A 16,314-nucleotide genomic window follows, 5' to 3' on the forward strand; every position below is an offset into this window, starting at 1 on the left:
ACGGCGCGATGTCCGGACATCGCGCCGCCCCAAAGGTGCGGAATGCTCCGCATCTTTGGGGGCCGAGCCCCAGCATTGAGGGGCTAGGCCGACGCCGGAGGGACTTCCGCCCCGCCAGCTGGCGGAAACGGCCTTTGTTGCCCCGCCAGCTGGCGCGGAAATGACATCTCCGGGCGGCGCATGCGCGGGAGCGTCAGCGGCCGCTGACAGTTTCCCACGCATGCGCAGTGGAGGGAGTCTCTTCCGCCTCCGCCATGGTGGAGAACGTGGCGGAGGCGGAAGGGAAAGAGTGCCCTCACGGCACAGGCCCGCCCACGGATCGGTGGGCCCCGATCGCGGGCCAGGCCACCGTGGGGGCACCCCCCAGGGCCAGATCGCCCCGCGCCCCCCCCCCCAGGACCCCGGAGCCCGCCCGCGCCGTCTTGTCTCGCCGTTCAAAAGGTGGTTTAATCCACGCCGGTGGGACAGGCAATTTATCGGCGGGACTTCGGCCCATCCGGGCTGGAGAATCCAGCGGGGGGGCCCGCCAACCGGCACGGCCCGATTCCCGCCCCCGCCGAATATCCGGTGCCGGAGACTTCGGCAACCGGCAGGGGCGGGATTCACGGCAGCCCCCGGCGATTCTCCAACCCGGCGGGGGGGTCGGAGAATGACGCCTCTGATTACATTGTTTCCTTTGTGATATTCAAAAATGCTTTGACTTCAAGAGGTGTGAATTTTGGTTTGGTTCCTGTCATTTCTATAGTTTTATTTTCCAATTGTGTCCTCAGCTCATAATTTTGACTTTGATTTTGGCTTTGAATTATGTTTCTCGTAGACTGATAGTCTCCAGTTTTCTTTAATTTACCTGGTATTAGCAAATTTCACACTTAGAATTCTCACCAAATTCAACTGAACCTCATCCATTCTTTTCCAGCTGCTCACTAAGATAGTTACTTTCAATGAAGGTGTGAGCCATTGTTTTTGGTTTCATTCAAAATCCTGTTTGTCTTGATTGCTAAGCCTGCTTGACTAAGGCTATCTGCATTTTACAATCCTGCTCTTTGCAGCTGCTGTTAACCCTTTGTGGGGTCTTTCCCTGTATCCTCTCATGTTTCTCTCAGACCAGATATTGCCGGACTTCCATGTTTCAAATGACACATACTTTCATATTTTCAATAACAAAGAGTTTAGGGTCTCTGCCTCCACCACCAACTCAGGCAGTGAATTCGAGACATCCACTACCCTCTGTGTAAAAAGGTTCTTCCTCATGTACCCTCTGCATCTTCTGCCATTTGAATCTATGTCCCCTGGTTCTAGAATTCTCCAGCAGGGGAAACAATTTTATCCTGTGCACTCTATCTCTTCCCCTCATAATTTTGTGCATCTCGATTAAGTCACCTCTCAACCATCTTTGTTCCAAGGAAAATAACCCCAACCTATCCAATCTCTCCTTGTAGCTACACTTTTCTAGCCCTGGCAACATTCTTGTAAATCTCCTCTGCACTCTCCAGAGTAATAATGTCCTTCCTGTAATGTGGTGACCAGAACCACACACAATACTCCAGTTGTGGCCTCACCAGTGTTTTATACAATTCCAACATTATACCCTTAATTTATATTCTATACCTCTGCCAAAGAAGGAGAGCATTCCATATGCTTTCTTTAAAACCTTATCTACTTGCACTGCTGCCTTTAGGGACCTGTGCACTTGTACACCAAGATCTCTCACTTCATCTACCCCTCTTAGTATATTCCCATTTATTATGCCCTTCCTATAACTGTTTGACCTCCCCAAATGCATGACCTGGCACTTCCATCTGCCACTTTATTGTCCACCCCACCAACCCATCTATATCCTTTTGAAGATTATTGATATCCTCTGCAGTGTCCACCAGTTGACCAATCTTTATGTCATCTGCGAATTTCCCAATCATGCCCCCTATATTCACATCAAAATCATTAATATATAACACAAACAGTAAGGGTCCCAACATTAAGCCCTTTGGAACACACTTGAAACAACTTTCCATTCACAAGAGCATCCATTGACCATTACCATTTATTTCTCGTTACTAAACCAACTTTTTATCCAGTTTGCCACATTACCCTGTCTCCCATTGGCTTTTGCTTATTTGACCAATCATGTCAAATGCCTTGCTAAAATCCATGTACACAACATCCACTGCACTACCTTCATTAATCCTTCTTGTCACTTTCTCAAAGAATTCAATCAAATTTGTGAGGCAAGACCTTCCTTTAATATATCTATGATGACTATCCCTGCCTTTCTATGTGACAGTTAATCCTATCTCTTAGGATTGATTCTACTAATTTGCCCATCACTGACGTAAGACTAACTGGCCTATAATTGTTTGGTATTTCCTTCAATTCCTTTTTAAACAATGGAATCACGTTTGCATTTCTCCAGTCCTCCACTACCTCCCCTGTGTTGGGTGAGGATTGGAAAATCATCCTCAGAGCCTCTGCTATCTCCTCCCTGACCTCTTTCAGCCTCATAAACAATCCATCTGTCCCTGGCAACTTAACAACTTTCAAAGCTTCTAACCCTTCAGGTTCTTCCTCTCTCTTTATGGTGATCCCATCCAATATCCCACAGTGTTCCTCCTGGACTACTACAACTGCATACCCCTTTCCTTTGTAAACACAGAGACAAAATATTCATTTTAAAACCCACAGCCTCTGCATCTACATACAATTTTCCATCTTCATCTCGGAAAGGTCCTACTTTTTCCTTAACTAACCTTTTACCATTGATATAATGGCAAAACATTTTTGGGTTTTCTTCAACTTTATTTGCTAATAATTTTTCAAGCCCTCGCTTTGATTTCCTTATTTCCTTTTTGTCACGATATCCTGAGCAAATACGTGGTCAATCCCAGCCCCACTCATCTCAAACTCACAACACAAGTGAATTAACCAATGATTCTTCTAAAACATTCCGGAAGTCTTTGGCCCGTAACTGCCCAATAATTACCGTCACCAGGTTTGTAAGTTGAAACACAAATTACTGTTTATTTATACCAAGAACTATCATGAAATATGGAATAAATACAACTCGATAATGACTGCCCACTTTAACTGTCCCATCCTCTACCCACACACACAAAACAGTCAAACACTGAGGGGGTTAAAAATAATAAGGATGAAGGTCAAAATACTGCATCAGATGGTGGTCCTTTAGCACACTTTCTTCACAACTCGCTTGCTGGATAAAGTCTCTGGTTTATAGCTGGTAATAATCTTCTTTGCAGAGTCATTCATTCATTCTACCCGCAGATGAGAAAATTCAAAACTCACAGGCACCAGACTTTCTGGGGAAACACTTTATTTCACCTTGCTTTCAGCTCGTGGTTTGACTCCAGGCATCTGCAGCCTCAAGAGAACAGCACCCAGACGTGCTGGCGAGAGTTAGCAGGTCCTGGAGTTTGCCTATGCCGCCTTCAATGTTTCTCCTGTGGATGGATCCATCCAGGCTCTCTGCCAGTTCAGCAACACAGGCATTCTGGAGAAAAACAGAGAAAGGAGAGAGTGGGTCTTCTCTCTAAGCTGCCTGGAGTCAAACTGAAACCAAACTCGAAGCTCCGGACTCTAAAAAGCATTCCAGACGGATCGAATCCGATCACCATCTGTTACCGGGCAGATCAGAGCCTTTTGGGCCAATTCATTGGCCATCAGCCAAATCAATAAAACCAAATCCCAGCCAACCTCTGTCATTGGTGCCTTACAGTCCCCAGCTCCGGTTTGAACCACCACAGACTAACATAGCAGTCTCTCATGCTGCAGAAATCCTCTGCTTGAATTAAAGGCACAGGTTACTGCTTTCTGCTGCCTGAATTAAAAATGCAGGCTGTCTTAAATACACATATCCACAAGTCATCCATGGATCAAATGTGTAACGGCAAAAATAAAAGAAAGGCAAATAAGGGAATTAACAGGAATAAATAAAAACAAACAGGAAGGACCCTTACAAACCCCCTCCCCTAAAAGAATGAAACTTCACGGCATAGACATTTCCTTATGAGGTATGCAAGATATTAATCAGAAACACATATCCATCCCCAGTGTACAGGTTTCCTTCCCAGTCTCTACATTGGTAACTAGACAACCCTTATATGCGTGACAAAGCATCTACAATCATGTTATCCTTTCCGGGAATATGTGCAATTTTAACATTGAACCGTTGTAACAATAAACTCCAATGGAAAATCCTTGCGTTCCGGATTTTGAACTCCTGTATAAATGCAAGTGAACTGTGGTCTGTGTAAACTAACCTTTGTTTTTTATCATGTCAGACATATGCTTCAAAGCAGGGCTAGCAGCAAGGCTAAGACTCCCTTTTCACTTGTGGAATGCTGAATTTAGTTGTGGCATGAATTTAGTTTTTTCCAGAAAATACCCCATTGGCCTCTGTATTGCGGACTGTCATCTGGTGATAGCACGGCCCCTACCCCCAGATCACTGGCATCTTTGGCCATTTTAAATTATCTGAAAAAGTCCAGAGCAGCCAGCATTGGTTCGTCCACTAACATTAATCTCTCAAACTCTACTTGCCGTTCTGGAAACCACGGCACTTTCGCTTGTCTCTCCAATATGTCCAATATGCATTGGATTTCAGTCTCCAACTGAGCCACTCTCAACGCTTTTAGTTGAGATGGATTTGATTTTATTGGTTCAGAGTTTCTTATGTCCACACCATGTGTAGCTAACGGAGTGTCCCCTGGCGTTTCCCTACAACTGTGTCTCTACTCTTTCTGTCTCTCATGAAATGCAGTCAGTCTTTTCTGATTGTCCAATGAATGCTTAAACAAATTTCAAGGATCTTCAACAACTAAACTGCAAGCAATATTGTTAAGGCTGAGAAAACATTTGGTTCATTTTTAACCAGTAAACACTCCAACTCCTCCAGCAGTACATTCTCGCTTGTCCTTCGATGGCTACCTTCAGCAGTGAGTGCTTCTGAAAGTTCAATCCTCTCGGAGTTGGTTGCCTTTGTATGCAACATTCCTTGTGTTACAGTTTATACCTCCTCATTGGAGTTTTCATATTCACAGCCCTTATCTCGATTTGGTAATATAAACTGAAACAATTTGTGCCTTTCAGATTTCAATTGTTCTTTACTTTCAGAATCAGAGGATGGCACATCATTGGCGCCATGAACATTTCTGGTTGTTCTTGATAGGTATGATGGTAGAACCACTACATGGTTCTCCATCCACTTTCCTCGAAGGCATTGTTTACTGATTAGCTCACCTGTTTTGCAGATGGCAGATGCAGTACAATGTGAATAAATGTGACGTTATCCGCAACCGTAGCAAAAATAGGAAGGCAGATTATTATTTGAATTAAATTGAGAGAGGTGGATAGTTTGCGAGACCTTGGTGTCCCCGTGCATCAGTCGTGAAAAGTAAGCGCACAGGTACAGCAGGCAGTAAAGAAAGCAAATGGTATATTAAAACATAGAACATACAGTGCAGAAGGAGGCCATTTGGCCCATCGAGTCAGCACCAACCCACTTAAGCCCTCACTTCCACCCTATCCCTGTAACCGAATAACCCCTCCTAACCTTTTTGGTCACCAAGGGCAATTTATCATGGCCAATCCACCTAACCTGCACATCTTTGGACCGTGGGAGGAAAATGGAGCACCCGGAGGAAACTCACGCAGACACGGGGAGAACGTGCAGACTCCGCACAGACAGTGACCCAGCCGGGAATCGAGCCTGGGACCCTGGCGCTGTGAAACCACAGTGCTATCCACTTGTGCTACCGTGCTGCCCCAAGATGTTGGCCTTCATAGAGAGAGGAGTTGAGTATAGGAATAAGGATGTTGCAATTGAATAGGGCATTGGTGAGGCCACACCTGAAGTATTGTGTGCAGTTTGGTGTCCTTATCTGAGGAAGGATGTACCAGAAGCTCCCTCTGGCCCGGCAAAAGGTAATCCCCCCAGATTGACTTTCCTCCCTGGGGCATTAACCGGAAAGTACTCACATTTCCCGAGGTTTACCTTATAGTCCGAAAAAGAGCCAAAGACCCTCAACAGGCTCTTAATCTCATCTTTAGAAGAGACCCGATCTGTGACATACAGGAGCAGGTTAACAGCATAAAGAGACACCCTATATTCTCTTCCGCCCAGAAGCCTTCTGTGTCATCGTCAGAGGTTCTATCGCCAGAGCAAAAAGCAGCGACGACAATGGGCACCCCTGTGTTCTACCACTGTTCAGAGGGAAGTATCCCAAGCTTGTCGAGCGAACGCTAGCCATGGGGTTTGTGCAAAGCAGCTGTACCCCTGAAATAAATTTCTGCCTGAACCCAAACCTCCCAAGTACCAAAATGAGGTACTTCCAATCCACTATGTCGAATGGTATTGCAGCATCCATAGATATAATCACCTCCGGCCCAGGGGCGGAAGAAAGTGAGAGGACAATGTTTAGAACTTATCGTATATTAGAGGACAGCTGTCTACCCTTCACAAATCCCACCTGGTCCTCTACCACGGTATCTGAGACACATGGGGCGGGATTCTCCCGCAACAGGTGGGATGGCCCGACGATGGCGCCAAGAGCGGCGCGAACCACTCCGGCGTCGGGCCACCTGGAAGTTGCGGAATCCTCGGCACTTCCGGGGGCTAGGCCAGCGGCGGAGGGGTTGGTGCCGGGTCAACCGGCACCAAAGGGCCACCGTGGTCCCGCGCATGCGCAGAACCACCAGCATGTTCTGGCGCATGTGCAGGGGGTTTCTTCTCCCCGATGGCCATGGCGGAGCCCTACAGAGGCCGTGCGGAGGGAAAGAGTGCCCCCACGGCACAGGCCCGCCTGCAGATCGGTGGGTCCCGATCGCAGGCCAGGCCACCGTGGGGGGGGGCCGGATCCTCCCCCGCGCCCATCTTCAGGTGATGTCCCGGAGGACTGGAGAATAGCCAATGTTGTTCCTTTGTTTAAGAAGGGTAGCAAGGATAATCCAGGGAACTACAGGCCGGTGAGCCTTACGTCAGTGGTAGGGAAATTACTGGAGATAATTCTTCGAGACAGGATCTACTCCCATTTGGAAGCAAATGGACGTATTAGTGAGAGGCAGCACGGTTTTGTGAAGGGGAGGTCGTGTCTCACTAACTCGATAGAGTTTTTCGAGGAGGTCACAAAGATGATTGATGCAGGTAGGGCAGTGGATGTTGTCTATATGGATTTCAGTAAGGCCTTTGACAAGGTCTCTCATGGTAGACTAGTACAAAAGGTGACGTCACGCGGGATCAGGGGTGAGCTGGCAAGGTGGATACAGAACTGGCTAGGTCATGGAAGGCAGAGAGTAGCAATGGAAGGATGCTTTTCTAATTGGAGGGCTGTGACCAGTGGTGTTCCACAGGGATCAGTGCTGGGACCTTTGCTGTTTGTAGTATATATAAATGATTTGGAGGAAAATGTAACTGGTCTGATTAGTAAGTTTGCAGCCGACACAAAGATTAGTGGAATTGCGGATAACAATGAGGACTGTCAGAGGATACAGCAGGATTTAGATTGTTTGGAGACTTGGGCGGAGAGATGGCAGATGGAGTTTAATCCGGACAAATGTGAGGTAATGCATTTTGGAAGGTCTAATGCAGGTAGGGAATATACAGTGAATGGTAGAACCCTCAAGAGTATTGAAAGCCAGAGAGATCTAGGTGTACAGGTCCACAGGTCACTGAAAGGGGCAACACAGGTGGAGAAGGTAGTCAAGAAGGCATACGGCATGCTTGCCTTCATTGGCCGGGGCATTGAGTATAAGAATTGGCAAGTCATGTTGCAGCTGTATAGAACCTTAGTTAGGCCACACTTGGAGTATAGTGTTCAATTCTGGTCGCCACACTTCCAGAAGGATGTGGAGGCTTTAGAGAGGGTGCAGAAGAGATTTTCCAGAATGTTGCCTGGTATGGAGGGCATTAGCTATGAGGAGCGGTTGAATAAACTCGGTTTCTTCTCACTGGAACAACGGAGGTTGAGGGGCGACCTGATAGAGGTCTACAAAATTATGAGGGGCATAGACAGAGTGGATAGTCAGAGGCTTTTCCCCAGGGTAGAGGGGTCAATTACTAGGGGGCATAGGTTTAAGGTGAGAGGGGCAAGGTTTAGAGCAGATGTACGAGGCAAGTTTTTTACACAGAGGGTAGTGGGTGCCTGGAACTCGCTACCGGAGGAGGTGGTGGAAGCAGGGACGATAGTGACATTTAAGGGGCATCTTGACAAATACATGAATAGGATGGGAATAGAGGGATATGGACCCAGGAAGTGTAGAAGATTGTAGTTTAGTCGGGCAGCATGGTCGGCACGGGCTTGGAGGGCCGAAGGGCCTGTTCCTGTGCTGTACATTTCTTTGTTCTTTGTTCTTTGAATGATCACCTCACTTTTATGACTTGCTAATTACAGCTTTAGCAGACACACAATCTAGGGACCTTAACCTAGGTTCTTCAATAATATTACAGCAAAACATATATACCTTAACCAGCTTTCAATAACATGACTGCAACAGATATAAAATACAATGGGCGGGATTCTCTGTCAGAAAATGCACAGTGTTAGGCAGTCGGTCATGGGCAGCACAGGGAGTGGGCAGCTGGTGGCCTTTGTGAACAAGGCACCCGACCATGGTGAGCAGTCTGCCGTCAGGTGGGGTTTGGTCACCCTCCGGGTAGGGGGAGGGGGGTTACGGGTGTATGGGACTGGGGTTAGTGCCAGGGGCACAATACTGGCTACTCACCCTGGCCGCCTCCAGGTCATTCAACTTCTTGCAACACAGCTGGCCAGTCCTGGAGTTGGGGTCCACAGTGCTCATGGCTTCTGCCACCTGCACACGGCGGCGGGGGCAGCCTCCTTCCCACCCTGGGGAACAGGGTGCCCCACCTCTCCTCCACGGCATCCAGCAGAGTCTCGAGTTCCGCATCTGTGAACCGGAGTATCGCTCTTCGGACTGCCATCTTGTTGTCTGGAATGAGTGTGTGTGGGGAGTGGAGTGTTCGTATGCGGCTGCAGCTTGTCAGCCTGTCGAGTGTCAATGCCGACCCCGGCGAATCAGACACCATTTTTCATTGGAATCGCTCGTGTTCCACATGGTACCGGAGTTAACCTATTAACGGATCCTGAATTGCTCGGGAATGCCGCTGCTTTCGTGGTTGTAGAACGTCACCGATTCTGTCCCGGCGTCAGCATTTAGTCTCTGAAACTGAGAAGCCAGCCAAATATATATAACAATTTCTTACATTCATCACACCTTCACCTTAAAAGAAGAACCAGCAATATGAAAAGATGGATTCATTTTCCAAAGCCTTTTCAACATGAAACCCTACTCATTACTAAACAGTACTATCACACTATATGATACATATCTCATCGTGTTTATGCATGAATATTTAAATATTCCATTTCAGTTTTTCATTTCCAACTTCCATCCTTCTTGTACCTCAAAGTCATGATAAAGCATCTGCAATTACGTTTTCTCTTCCTGCTACATGTATAATTTATAAGTTAAATGGTTGTAGCAATGAACTCCATCTAAACAGTCTTGCCTTTCAATCTTTACACTTCAATGGATTATGGTTTTTCTTTTTAATGCCATTACCAAACTCAATGTCTCCTTCTCAATGGTTGAATATTTCTTGAGATGAATATTTTGTTTTCTGGGAAAATAACCAATAGGCCTTTGTTGTTTTCTTGTAAAAGTACAGCACCAACGCCGAGGGCAGCACGGTAGCACAGTGGTTAGCACAGTTGCTTCAAGCTCCAGGGTCCCAGGTTCAATTCCCGGCTTGGGTCACTGTCTGTGCAAAGTCTGCACGTTCTCCCTGTATCTGTGTGGGTTTCCTCCAGTTTCCTCCCACAGTCCAAAGATGTGCAGATTAGGTGGATTGGCTATGCTACATTGCCCTTAGTGTCCAAACAAAAGGGTAGTTGGGGTTATGGGGATAGGGTGGAGGCATGGGATTGGGTCGGGTGCTTTATCCAAGGGCCGATGCAGACTCGATGGGCCGAATAGCCTCCTTCTGCACTGTGAATTCTATGAAATTCTACATCACTCACATCAATGGCCACCTTAAATCACTGGTCATGATTCGGTGTCGCCAAAACTGGTGCAGTGGTCAATATGCTTTTCAGATTGTCAAACGCCTCCAGATATTCTGCCGCCCAGTGAAATTTTCATCTTTTTCAAACGTTCAGTCAATGGAGCAACGACACTGCTAAAATTTAGCACGAGTTTGCTGTTGAAACCACTCATGCCCAGAAATCTCAGAACATCTCTCCTCTTTGAGGGTATTGGAAACTCTCCAATAGCTTTCGTTTCCACATTCCGAGGGGCCATCTGACCATGTCCAATTGTATAGCCGAAGAACGTGACTCGGGCTTTTGCAAACTCACTTTTATTCATGTTTGCCACGAATCCAGCCTCCTGTAGTCGATCGAATAATTCCTTCAAATGTTCCAAAGTTCTTTCCACGATTGGCTGAAGACCACCAAATTGTCCATCGTACACTGTACAGTTCTTTAGTCCATAAATGACCTTGCTGGTTAGGCTTTGGAATGTTGTAGGTGCACACTTCATTCCAAACAACATAACTTTAAACTGATACCGATCATTTGGCATTACAAAATCTGAAACTTCCTCGGTACTTTGTGATAAGACAACTTTGGTAATAAAAGTTGTTTCTCCCACATTTTCAACACAGTCTCCCAAAGAGGAATAGGATACAAATCTGATTTTGTAGCTGCATTGACTTTACTATGGTCCACACACAATCATCGCGTTCCATCTGGTTTTGGTGTGCTCCAATCGCTGCAACTCACTTCAATGATATCTTTCTTACGAATGCTTTCAATCTCCTTTTGTAACTGCCAACTTTAGTGGATTAATTCTATATGGATGCTGCTTAATTGGAATATAATTTTCTACATCTACATCATGTACAATTACATTTGTACTTCCTAATTTGTTCCCATATATAGCTTTATGTTACTGTAACAACTCTTTCAGGCCACTTTGATTTTTCTCCAGAAGGTACCTCAGTAATTTATCCAAATTTCTTATTACTTCTCGTTGTCCAATCTAATTTGAGGAATGTGGGATTCAGAATAATCTGAATTTATCACTTCTCTCCGAGTTATAATGGCGAACACATCCTCCTTCTTTCCTTTCCCATCAAAATACATTTTGAGCATATTAACATGACACACTCTGTGAGCTTTCCCTCTAGTTAGCAAATCATTCACCTCATTCAATTTCCTTTCAATTTGATGAGATCTACTAAACCTTGCTTTTAATGGTTCGCCTAAAATGATAACAAAACTAATACTTTCTCCCCACCTAACAAAGCTACGAACTTTTGATTTCTTACCCACTTCTCTTTTTATCGCATGCTGTGACAATTTTAAATCCTTTCCAACTGATCGCCTGCCCTAGTTAATCCCCCCCCTAATGTTTGACACATAGTTCAACAATATTGTCTCAGAACTCTGAATCACCAATTTCTCCTCAATCAATTTAAATTGATGTAGATCATTTTACCTCAACTAAAACTAAAAATTAATTTGAATGGACTGAATTTAGTTGATTCATTAGGTGTATTCCTAATTGTAAATAGTACAGATAGAATGTCTTTATCCCAATCCTCTGGATAATCCTGACTGTCGGTCCTCAACAAGGTTTTTAAACTTTGATGCCACCTTTCTAATGATCCCTGTGATTCTGGATGATACGCAGTTGAGGCAAATTGCTTTATTCCTAAGCTATCCATAGCTTCCTTCAATAACTTTGACATAAAAGTGGATCCTTGATTTGATTGAATTTCTTTTGTTAGTCTGAATCTGGTAAATAAAATGTAGTCAACTCCTCTACAACATTCATAGCTCTAATATTTCACAATGGAATAGCCTCTAGTACACACATCATTATGTTCAACAAATACTAATTCCCACTTTTGTCTTAGGAAGGGATCCCACACAATCAATTAGTACCCTAACTATTTAGAGATGGGTGTTGAGAGCAAAATCTCTAAATTTGCAGATGATACTAAGCTAGGGAGAATAGTGAATTGTGAGGATGATGCTGAGTGACTTCAGAGGGACATTGACAAGTTGGCAAAATGGACAGACACCTGGCAGATGAACGTCCATGCAGCGATATGTGAGGGAATACATTTTGGGAGAAGAAACATGGGGAGACAATGCAGGCTCAATGGTACAACTTTGAGGGGAGTACAGGAGCAGAGGGACCTTGGGGTTCAAGTGCATAATTCTCTGAAGGTGGTCCAGAAAGTTGAAAGAGTTGCCAAGAAGGCTTATAGGATCGTTGGGTGTATAAATAGAGGCATGGACTATAAAAGCAAAGAAGTGATGCTACACCTCCACAAATCATTGGTCAGACCACATTTGGAATATTGTGTTCAGTTCTGGGACCTTATTTAATAAAGGATGTTAAAGCCCTAGAGAGAGTGCAGAGGAGATTTACTAGAATGATACCAGGACTGAGGAATTTTAAGAACGATTGGAGAAATTGGGCTTGTTCTCCTTGGAGCAGAGAAGATTAAGAGGTCATCTTATTGAAGTCTTCCAAATTACAAACAATTTTGACAGGGTAAAGAAGGATATTCTGTTTCCACAAGTTGTTAGTTACATTCGTGACTAGGTGTCACAAGTTCAAGATGGTCAGCAAGTGAGCAAGTGAGATGAGGAGAAACCTCTTTACTCAGAGAGTTGTTGGGGTTTGGAATGCGCTGCCTGGGAGAGGGGTGGAGGCAGATTCCATCAGAGGCTTCAAAAGAGAGCTGGATATATATTTGAAAGTGATGGATTTAGAGGGCTACAGAGATAGGACTGGGGAATGAGACTAGCTAGGTAGCTCTTTCGGATACCGGTATGGACACAATGGGCCGAATGGACAGTAAATTTCTATGATTCAAATAAAAGATTCCTCAAATGCCGGGATTGGTATTGAGGGTGCTGGGTTGATTACCGCTTGAGATTTTCCTACTACCTGACATTTGTGACGTGCAGCAAAATTGAATTACATCTTTATGCAGTCCCGATCAATAAAAATATTTCTGTATAAATTTTTCTTTTTCCTAAGTGAACTCCGACTGGAACCTCATGCATTACCCACTCAACCTCCCTTCTGTACCCACTGGTCATACAACTTGATGAACCGCTTACCCATTTTTCATCTGCCTGAATACATAAAGGTCTCCACTTCCTCATTAATACATTGTTTCTACTGTAATAACGCCACGGTATACACTCAGATTCTACTTTGATTGTATGCTTTCTGATATAATTGTTTTATCACTGAATCCTTCTGTTGTAATTCTACCAGTTTTCCTGAATTAACAATATCATAGAACCCCCATCCCCCACCGTTGGCTTCAGCTGGGCTTTGCTTTAATTTTGAGGGAGGGGGTTACCCCCTTCTTCCGTTAAAAATGAAACATGACGGTGGAAGAGAGATAAGAAGACTTAAATATTTTCATTATAATAAGGCTGGACACAGAAAGCCGCAGTGTTGGTGGCTTAAAAAAGTACTGGGAAAACAGACTTGTTTAAAACAGGATAAACCAACGGAGATTAAAGTGGAAAAATAAACCAAGGTTGCAACTGAAGAGGTGCAAAAGAGTATGCAGCCTGTTCAGACATTGATCGACAAAAATGTGTGAAATCCTTTTAAAGATTTTGTGAAGGGAAGGCTTACTCATGTGCACAAGGTAGAGTAGGTAAGGAGAATAAGATCTTAAAGGATACAACAGCAAGTCAATCTTAAATGGTTTAGAGATAAGGGGATATGTAGTTCAGAAGGGGTATTGCTGGAAAAGGTGGTAATACAAGGGATTACTGGTGAGGTGAGTAGGATTCCATGTTAGAACCATGTGGTGATATGCATCACTGTAAATACACAAGGGGTTAATGTAAATACACTAAGACTAAGTAAACACTAGAGGGAGCACCAGAGACATCATGACATGCAGACATACAGCTAATAAACACTTAGAATAGGACATGACCAATGGGCAGTCAAGACACCCACAGATGACACTACCACAAGGGGGCAACCCATATAAAAGGACAGGGCACACATGCTCTTTCTCTTTCCACAGGCGACACTTAGAGAGGAGGACAGGGGCAGGTCAGAAGCATCACATCCACTGCATGGCTTAGAGCAGACTGGTTAGTTAGACTGAGTTACTAGAGCAAGATTAGCAGGAGAGTCAAACTCAAGTAGGAGAACTGTTAACTGTTCAATAAATGTGTTAAACCTATCTCCAAGTTGATGTGTTGGGTACTCTGGATCTGTGGAGACTGTGTTTACCTTAGCAGTAACATAGACAAGCTACCAAGACTTGTAATAGTACAACACTATTTTATTAAGCTAGAAACTGTTGAACATACTTTCACTGTGGGTTAACACAATGTTAGATTAAACTAAAGACCTATGCCTATCCTAACCAGTCTATGCACTCAGCACATGGTGAAGATCTGTGTTGTAAGCTGTAAGCTCTGTCCTTCTGAGAGGCTGCATCCCGAATGAGCGGGAAAACTGATACCCTCTGTCTTTATAGAGAGTGTGCTCTAACTGGTGATTGGCTGCGGTGTTATGTGTGTTGATTGGTCTTGCTGTGTGTCCATCACTGTGTGTGTCTGCACCATGATATACTGGTGTATATTATGACATAGCCCTTTTTATTTAAAAAATGTATGTTTGTGGCAATAAATCATGTGTGGTGATAATGTTCCTAACTACATGTGGGGTGTGAAGACATATTTACAGGACTATGTACATGAGAACTTAGCTATTTACATGGGAAGGTGCCTGGTGCAGAGAAGCAGTATGCAACAAGAATAACTAGATCAACACTATATATAAACCAGGGAAACGATCAAACAAAGCAACTAAACAATTCAGAGAGTCTATAAATTCGAAAAGTTCATAAATTTAGTCTCTGAGGTGGGCGACGAATTCTGGTTGACCGCCTCAAGGGTGGGTCGAGAGCCGCCAGTTCAGGACTGCGTCAAAGTCAGGGGGAGGCAGAGTGACAAGGAGCTCTGCATAGTCCATGGCAGGGTCAACAGGAGAGTGAGGCGACACTGGAGGATCACGTGGCGAGCGTGGAACAAGATGAAGGGCGCGTCGATTGCGGCGCAGAATAGAGCCATCCGGTAGACGAACCAGGAACGAGCGGGGGGCCACCTGCCGAAGGACAACAGCGGTTGCAGACCAGCCACCATCCGGAAGATGGACGCGGACGTTGTCATCTGGAGCCAGAGCAGGGAGATCAGCTGCACGGGAGTCATGAGCCGCCTTGTGCTGTGCACGAGACAGCTGCATCCGGCGAAGGACCGGAATGTGGTCGAGGTCTGGGACATGGATGGACGGCACTGTCGTCCTCAGGGTGCGATTCATGAGTAATTGGGCTCGCGACAGGCCAGTGTACAGTGGGGCGGAGCGATAGGCCAGCAAGGCGAGGCAGAAATCAGACCCAGCATCAGCCGTCTTGCATAGGAGCCGTTTGACAATATGTACTCCCTTCTCTGCTTTGCCATTGGATTGGGGGTACAGGGGACTGGACGTCACATGGGCAAAATTGTACCACCTGGCAAAGTTGGACCATTCTTGGCTGGTGAAGCAGGGGCCATTGTCCGACATAACCGTGAGCGGGATGCCGTGTCGAGCAAAGGTACCTTGACATGCACGAATGACTACCGACGAGGTGAGGTCGTGCAACCGTATCACCTCCGGGTAATTTGAAAAGTAGTCCACGATCAGGGCATAGTCTCTACCCAGTGCGTGGAACAGGTCGATGCCCACCTTGGTCCATGGTGATGTGACCAACTCATGGGGCTGCAGTGTCTCACGTGGTTGGGCCGGCTGGAAACGCTGACAAGTGGGGTAGTTGAGCACTGTGTTGGCTATGTCCTCATTAATGCCGGGCCAGTACACAGCCTCTCGGGACCATAGGCGGCACTTTTCCACGCCAAGGTGGCCCTCGTGTAGTTGTTCCAGGACAAGTTGGTGCATGCTATGCGGGATGACAATGCGGTCCAGTTTTAGAAGAACCCCGTCTACTACCGCCAGATCATCTCTGACATTATAGAATTGAGGGCATTGGCCCTTGAGCCACCCGTCTGTTAGGTGGAGCATGACACGCTGTAGCAAGGGGTCAGCCGCCATCTCGCGGCGAATTTGGATGAGGCGTTCGTCCGAGGCAGGTAGATTGGAGGCTGCGAATGCCACATGGGCGTCAACCTGGCAGACAAATCCCACTGAGTCACATGGAGTGTTGACTGACCTGGAGAGAGCGTCAGC

The 16,314-nt window shown here is 45.6% G+C and overlaps 1 protein-coding gene across 1 annotated transcript in view; it reads left to right on the forward strand.

Moving 5' to 3' along the window:
* The window catches only part of LOC140387051 (mitochondrial adenyl nucleotide antiporter SLC25A24-A-like), a 150,116-nt gene that overhangs the window by 106,985 nt on the left and 26,817 nt on the right, over positions 1-16,314 (forward strand). The gene's annotated exons all lie outside the window — the stretch shown is intronic.

The sequence above is a fragment of the Scyliorhinus torazame genome, chromosome 12, assembly GCF_047496885.1.
Source record: "Scyliorhinus torazame isolate Kashiwa2021f chromosome 12, sScyTor2.1, whole genome shotgun sequence".
Lineage (NCBI taxonomy): Eukaryota > Metazoa > Chordata > Chondrichthyes > Carcharhiniformes > Scyliorhinidae > Scyliorhinus > Scyliorhinus torazame.